General features: G+C 45.3%; 1 long non-coding RNA gene across 1 annotated transcript; it reads right to left on the bottom strand.

Moving 5' to 3' along the window:
- Positions 1 to 4,582: 4,582 nt before the first annotated feature.
- LOC124684116 lies at positions 4,583 to 6,403 on the bottom strand. The gene is made up of 4 exons (XR_006996907.1): positions 6,303 to 6,403; positions 6,146 to 6,226; positions 5,919 to 6,056; positions 4,583 to 4,927 (listed from the first exon to the last, which is right to left on the bottom strand). It is a non-coding gene; the product is annotated as an uncharacterized LOC124684116 (long non-coding RNA).
- Positions 6,404 to 6,799: the final 396 nt, after the last annotated feature.

Here is a 6,799-nt window from a genome sequence, read left to right as displayed (position 1 = left end):
TGTTATTTGCCATACAATATCTTCTCTGCGTCCATTGGAAAAGTTGCTCTTACTGAATTTGGGATGTCAATGAAACACACATACAGAATAGTAGTGCTTTTCAAAAGGCATTGCATGATTTCTTTACTTGACCATCTGATCTTTATCTCATGTAAATCACATGCTATTTTACTAAACATTAGATTTTTAGTAAACTGAACCTAATCAGTACAATACCTTCAGTATTATTTTTCTTCACGAAAACAATATATTTTAGTATTACAATAACATATTTATAACCCGGTGAAAATGAATAACTAAAACTCTGATGTCACGACTCACTGCATAGGTTCAATTTTAGTGAATGATAACTACCCTTTCTGGTTGCTGAAAATATATATTCAAAAGCGATAAATTTACTGAAGTTTCGTATTGTTTGCAGCACCAGCAGGAACTTGAGCTGAGCAGTACATGAGGGAGATGGATTTCAGGTACCATCAGGGTATAATTTTTTTTGCCCAAATGCCATTCACTTTCAGGGTGCAGCCCAGCCACCCCAATCAGCGGGAAGACAAGTAAAGCACTGAATCCTGTTGGGGCCTATATGAACTAATGCTCCTTTACTGCACATGCTGCACTTACTAGCTTTTATGTCCTTGTGCAACCTTAGATGTATCTTCCTTTTCATATCTTGCTTGGTGAACATACTGAGGGCGAGTTGTTTCCCGGCACACTGCTTTATTAGATGTGAATGGAATCCTTAGGACTGAAACATGATGAACTTGGTATCTCATGCTTTTTTAATTGCTGCCTATTCTCGTTGCAAGATGCTGAGCAAATTCTCTTAATGTTGGTGGTGATATTGAAAATTAAAATATAAAAAAGTTTGATGTGAACGCCATTTCCGTCATTTAGATGCCTCACAAAATCAATATAATCAAAAGGTCACAACACACAATTCTAGATATATCTAACCAGAATAAACTAAGTATTGCATCTCTGTTGGTTTATGGGCAGCAGGACCATTTTTTGGCTAGACCGTAGTTATCATTCTGAGTTCTTTTTTCATTTTCTGTCGAGCAATTTTGTATCGGCGTTCCCTAAAAGGTGGTATGGACCTCGCCACCAAAACCAACAATAGATAGAAGCATCAATCCTTGTTAATATTCTATTGACAAGAATTTCCTTGAAAAGCTCGTGACAGTTACCTCATGCTTGCTTGCTCTTTACTTAGCTATATCACAACTAGATAATTTATATGTAGCTACTATTTTAGGTTTACAATTACTTGAGTGTATGTTTTTGCAATTTGTGTGACAACATGTCTATGCGAATGGCTAGACAATGTTGTTTTGATGTTGGCAAATGTAGAAAACTTAGCCATGATTTATGTAGATTGGATAGTCCTTCGATTCACAATTTTAATTCCCGACTAGACATTTGACATTTTGTTTTCCTAAAGAAAAATGACTATATGTTTTCTGAACTGAGTGTTTTTTCGTGTATTTGTTTTTTCCAGGATTGGTGGATTTGAAGGGAGGCTGATAAATAATTAATCCGTATTTCATAGGTGACATTCAGCCATAGAGATGTAAGTGCTTGTCAGGAGGAAATACAACCATATCGCCCTGTAGTTAGTGCTACCTCCTTTTTATAATTCTTGTCACAAGTTAGATGTTTCTGGACATATTTTGTGAATAGATATATCCAAATCCGCGACAAAAAATTATAGAATGGAGGAAGTACATCTATATTTCAGTTGGCTATGGGCAAGAATTATTGTGTATTCTATAGCCTTTGTGCAATCTGGCGAGGAGGTTATTTTAAAACTATTGTGTATTCTGGAAGATGAAAATCATGACATGTTGTTTGAGTAACCCAAACTTCATACTCTTGTTACTCTTGTGGATATCGCTGCCGTTGAAATATGTTTAATTGAACATGTGCTTTTGTTTGAATATTCTTCACATCACCAGCAATTTAGGTGCATTATGTTACATGTTTCGCATGAAAATAAACTTGCGAACTCGTAGCAACGCACGGGCATTCAACTAGTAGATTATAGATTATGAAAGCTAATGGTTGTGAATCCGTCATTTAAAAGTGGGACCACACAGATCCGTGGAGACAATATGTATTTAGTTATACCGGTGGCCGGAATAACCATTTTTTTGCGAGATAATGTAAATATCTACTGTAAAGAACCAATTTCAGCGTTGTGCTAGCTTACTCATGTTATGCTTATTTAAAGTTCTTGATTGGTACTTGTTGTAGATAGCCACTATGACTGTAACCAGCTCTTTGTCGAAAAAATGACTAACTAGCTAGATCTTGATTACAACATTACAAGATAAGCTAACAAACAACCCGGAATGTTTTCCTCACGAATTAACCACAGAATCGAATTAGCAAACGCTTTTGAACATAAGTAAACGCACACGCTCATGTGGCAAGCAGTTCGTTCATAAGTAAACGCACGAAGACGCTGATGCACAGAGGGCCGGCCGGACACATGATCTTGAGACTGAACGCCTCTAATACGATACATAATTAAGCAAGAATGATTCCTAATCAACACGAGTACTACTATGAGCTAGATCCACACCCACCGGCTGCAACACGACACCACCGATCATGCACTGATGCACGCACGGCCAGCTAGTTCTTGCAGGTCGCCGCCACCCACGCGAAGACCCCGTGCACGAGCGCGAAGAGACCCATCATCAGCACTCCCATGGGCGAGCCCGAGCCGTGCCCAGCGAAGTCGGCGCGGCAGCCGGTGCGGTAGCGGAACCCGTCCTGGAAGGCGACGACGGCGAGGACCGACGCGGCGAAGGAGAGGGCCACGGCGAGGAGGAGCGACCCGCGCAGCCAGCGCCTCCTCCACCGGCCGGCGACGGAGCCGAGTCCCTCGTGGTCGGCTTCGAAGGCCCTGGCGGCGCCCGCGTAGGCGGCGGCGGCCTCGGCGATGCGGAGCTCGGACATGACTGTGACGAGGAGGATGAAGGCGAGGAGGGCGAGGAGGGCCAGGAAGTGCTGGGCGAGGACGACGCGGGCGTAGAGGTCCCACCCGCAGGCGGTGGCGGGGTTGGTCGGGACCGCGCGGAAGGGGTTGCCCAGGAGGAAGACCATGAACAGCACCTTGAGCTGCTCCTTTGCAACGCTTTCGAACATCGCCATGGCGCTGGCTGCTTGCTTGGGACGGCTGGCTTTGTGGTGCTGGCTGGGTCGATGGGGAAGGAGAAGCCGGGAAGGGTGTGGCTAAAAGAGAAGGAGCGAGGTTGAAGCTTCAAATTTGAACTTGGTCCTACGAATGGTGCTACCGTATCTCTCTGCTCCATCCTCCATGTACTGTAACTGTAAAGCTTGCTATCTTTTTCTTGTGGACCGGTCAACTGCCTCCTTCAGTTTTGACCGGTTTGGCCAAAGCCATAGCTTGCAGTTGCAGCACAGGAAAAGAAAGCTCGAATAAGGGATGGACCGCTGGCCAAAGGGTTAAAGACCGTTGCCTCCATTGCCAATTTCGGTTTGGCGCCAAGAGTAGACAGGGATAGAGACAGGGCCATGCATGCTTTCAACCAACGGGGAAGAGAGTACAATGCAGGATAACGATAATGTGGCCATGTGAGGAGTGGAAGGAATGGTTAGATCGATTTTTACACACTTTGATGCAAATTACTGTATTTTTCTGGTTTCAGAAATGAAACCGGGGCTATGCGCTGTTTTTCTATAAAAAAAAATTGCTGTATTTTTCTAATCCTTACCACTAAACTAGCCATAAGTACCACTTGCGCAGAGGAAACCTGCATGTTGTTTATGAATGGTTTGATGGAAACGCTATGCCGTGCATAATTAATAGTATTATAGCATCTCCAATAACACCCGGAAATCCTTCCATCGAGTTGTTACGAGTTGGAGTATCGACAGAAACTCCCCAGCGGTTCTCCCCGTTGGTCTGTCTATGGGCCTAAAATGTCCGAACACCGGAATGCCCCTAGCATTCAGAGCAATCAAGGGTTGTCTACACATGTCTAGTCATGCTCGCATGTTGGATGTGGCCCACCCGTGAGTGAGAGGTCTCGCTTGTCACCAAAAGTGGGCACCACTGGCGGAGCCAATATGTAACCGTTGGGTTCACATGAACCGAGTGAAATTAGTTCAATCTCCAATACTTAGTGATTATACTTATTTCGAACCTAGTCTTACAAAGCAGTGAACCCAATCAGAAGATGTTCTGGCTTGGCCTTTGTGTGGTGCACTACTAGGAATTGCACTACCGCCGGCGCACCAGAAACCCTTACCGCCGGCATTTTCGTGTTCGCCGGCGACCTCCTCGCCGGTGGTAACCCCTTATCGCCGGCGTTTTCCAAATCGCCGGTGGTAAGTGGCAGTTATCCCCGGCGCTTTGCTCAACTCGCCGGCGGTACTGGCTTAGCACCGGCGCCTTCCCAATTTGCCAGGGGTAATGTGTTGTACCGCTGGCGATTCCAATTTCGCCAGGGGTAGAATTTAGGAGCGCCGGTGGTATTGATCACAGGATTAAAAAAAATAAATCTCGAAATGTACTGTATACACACCAGAATACACAGTACATACACAGGAATACACACATCAATCAGTAACACAATTATTACTAGAATTACAGCTAGATACACAGATACACGGTTATATATAAAGTCCCAAATGTTCATAACATGCATGCATCAATAACACAAGTTTAGATAGTAGATAGTTGACCATATTGTTCAAACATCGCAACTCGAAGTAGCACATATTACACAAACACATATAAGTCCAGTCGACGACCTAGCTAAACAACAATGACATAGTAAACTAGAGAGGCGGTGGCGACAAGCATCATCACGACGAAAGGGGTCCTCCACATATCCCTCCTCTGTCGAAACGGAAGTTCATCGACAATCCGGCGAAACATTGGTACTCAATGTACCTGCAGAGACATTTCACACAACTTTTCATTCCAGATTTGTTTTCTGGATAATATAGCAATGACCTGCCAGCCTCCTGCATATGCTCAGGTCTACCACCACCATCAAAAGGCAATCACAGAGTATGGAAACATAACTGCATATGCTGAATAATTCATCTTTATCTAGCATATCTCAAAGCTAAGCATATCTGGACTACCAGAATAGCATTTTGTTGTTCACAGCATCATTATCTCAAAGCTGCAATAATGGGTGACAATTAAAACTAAGCATACTTTTGATGCTCCAGTTCAGTTTGTTTATCCTCAAACAAATTACAGAAAATAGGCCGACATAGGAACAATTGTAATCAAATGTAGTTGCTGTGATAAAACAGTCCTTGTTACTGTCTCTGTAATTTTTTCTAACAAATTGTATCCTCGGGTTTGTTCCTAATATATTTTTGCATGATGTATATGTATGAACGAGTGAAGCTATTTATTCTGCAAGGACGAGCTCCATTTTTCATGCTATCATTGTGTCTTTCATCTATTTCTACTTAATGGATGCATTTGTATTAGTGGTTACAACACGCACCCTCTTGATTTAGCAAACAAAGTAGTATATTCCTTGCATTTCATTCACACAGTATGTCAGTAAAACAAAGTATGTCAGTTACCAGTAGACAAAGTTGTATATTTCAGTTATCAGTATTGAAAATTTAGCAAACAATCTTGAAAATTGAGCAAACAATTGTATATTTCAGTTATCAGTATTGAAAATTTAGCAAACAATTGTATATTTCAGTTATCAGAGGGAGTGATCTGCAGTAGTCGCAGCAAGCATCTGTGAGCTTGCGTACAGCAAATCATCCAGCAATTGTGAATTTGTACAACATGTGTTTTTTTAGATGTAGCACACCCTCTAGATGTAATCAAATGCTACTCTCTGGACAGGGGCGTAATGCGAGAGGGGAGAGGGGAGAGAGAGGGAGGGAGGAGAGAGGGGGCAGACCTGCAGCGGAGGGCGGCGGCAGCGACGGCGGCAGGTCGCGGATCGATGGAGATGGGGCCTCACACCTGCGGTGACGACGGTCTTGTGTCGGCAGCAGCAGCCCCAGAGCCGTGGGACAACGGCGACGGCGGAAGCTAGCTGTGGCAGGCGACGAGGCGACGAGGGTTAGCTTACAAGTGGGGGGCGGGCGAGAGGGGAGAGAGGGAGAGAGGGGAGAGGGGGCACACCTGCAGCGTAGGGCGGCGGCAGCGACGACGGCAGGTCGCGGATCGATGGAGATGGGGCCTCACACCTGCGGCGACGACGGTCTGGGGGAGGCGGCAACATCACGGCGAGGTGAGGAACGAGCGAGGGAGAGGAACGAGCAAGGGAGAGGGGACGCACCTGCGGTGGAGGGCGACGGCAGCAGGTGGCGGATCGACGGCGGCAGGGGAGAGGCAGCGGCAGGGGAGATGTGTTGCGGTGGGATTTGGGGATTTGGGGACGGGGGGATTTTTTTGGCTAAGTCCTAGTCGACTTACCCCCGGCGATTTGGTGCAAACGCCGGCAGTAACGTGTCCGTCGCTTACAGGTGGGCCCACTCGACATACCGCCGGCGGAAAGTGTGCATTTGCCGGGGTAATTTTTTTTGGTATTTGTTCTCAAAGACCTGTGATGAATCAAACCTGACTCACTACCACAGCGGTTTGCTCCTCTTTCCCCCACCTAGCACATCTGCGGTTCGAATCCGCACGATCTGCGATTAAATAACCCCTTTTGGTTGTGTTTTTGCTCACAACACATTTATACTTTGTTTTAAAAACCAACTTACGGCCCATTACCGCCGGCACCTACGGCCCGCAAACGCCGGCGGTAAGTGCAGGCTAGGTGGCCCAACCGTT

Source organism: Lolium rigidum, chromosome 1 (assembly GCF_022539505.1).
Source record: "Lolium rigidum isolate FL_2022 chromosome 1, APGP_CSIRO_Lrig_0.1, whole genome shotgun sequence".
Taxonomy (NCBI): Eukaryota; Viridiplantae; Streptophyta; class Magnoliopsida; order Poales; family Poaceae; genus Lolium; species Lolium rigidum.
Note: the sequence above shows the minus strand (reverse complement) of the source record. Positions and strands in the feature narration are given on the sequence as shown.